This window comes from Nematolebias whitei, unplaced genomic scaffold (assembly GCF_014905685.2).
Source record: "Nematolebias whitei isolate Nwh7 unplaced genomic scaffold, NemWhi1 Nwh_scaf_11674, whole genome shotgun sequence".
NCBI lineage: Eukaryota > Metazoa > Chordata > Actinopteri > Cyprinodontiformes > Rivulidae > Nematolebias > Nematolebias whitei.
The window spans coordinates 1-1,062 of NW_023630219.1; the positions used below are offsets into that span (position 1 = coordinate 1).

Below are 1,062 nucleotides of genomic sequence, written 5' to 3' on the forward strand. Positions count from 1 at the left end.
GAAAAATGATTGTCAAAGTTAACACAGAAACTCCTGTCACCCAGATACGAACGGAACCATTCAAGCACCACCCCTGTAATCCCAACCCAGTGTTCTAGCCGTGACATAAGGATGCTGTGATCAACAGTGTCAAATGCAGCGGTAAGGTCGAGGAGTACCAGGATCACAGACTGACCAGAGTCATTTGCTAGCAGAATGTCATTACAGACCCTTACTAAAGCTGTCTCTGTGCTGTGCAGTTGTTTAAATCCTGACTGAAAAATCTCAAAAATTCCATTCAAAAACTTGGTTAGTTGACTAAAAACTATTTTCTCCAAGATTTTAGAAAGAAATGGAAGTTTTGAGATTGGCCTGAAGTTTGAAACCGTGGACAGAAAAAAAGAACAAAACAGTGCGACACTCTTCTTTGCCTGCAAACTCTCAGTGAACTCTTCCCTGACGAAGAGCGTTACACTCATTTGTTGTTTTGTGAAATCCATTACACCTAAATCCTAACAGATATTTGCCAACATTACCAAACTGAAACATATTTGATTAAATAATTGAAAATGAAAGCATTTGCCCTGTGAGATGCTTGAACTCACGACCTTCAGATTATGAGACTGACGCGCTGCCTACTGCGCCAACGAGTCTACAAAAACAGTGTCATGGCTATAAGCAGGACCAAATATTTGACTGAACAAAAAATACTTGTTCTGAATGTGTCACATACAGAAATATATCTTTTCCATAGTTCTTTGATAAAGGATAGGCTTACACTTCACACATCACTTGTTTACACAAACAGGTGATGAAGTGGCTGGGAACAAAGTACTTGCAGGCAAGATTTCTACTACTGTCACAGACACCGTGCAATACCTCATCTTTTTTATGAACAAGTGTTAACTGATAACACATTCACAAGTACATCACAATTACAGTTAGTGATCCTAAACTTTGTAATGCTTAATTGGGGGGTGGGAGAGACTCATATCTGAAAAGTTTGTTCGCCCAACGTGGGGCTCGAACCCACGACCCTGAGATTAAGAGTCTCATGCTCTACCGACTGAGCTAGCCGGGCTT

General features: G+C 40.6%; 1 non-coding gene across 1 annotated transcript; it reads right to left on the reverse strand.

Annotated features, from left to right (window-relative positions):
• Positions 1-987: 987 nt before the first annotated feature.
• On the reverse strand, positions 988-1,060 carry trnak-cuu. Its single transcript has one exon. It is a non-coding gene; the product is annotated as a tRNA-Lys (tRNA).
• Positions 1,061-1,062: the final 2 nt, after the last annotated feature.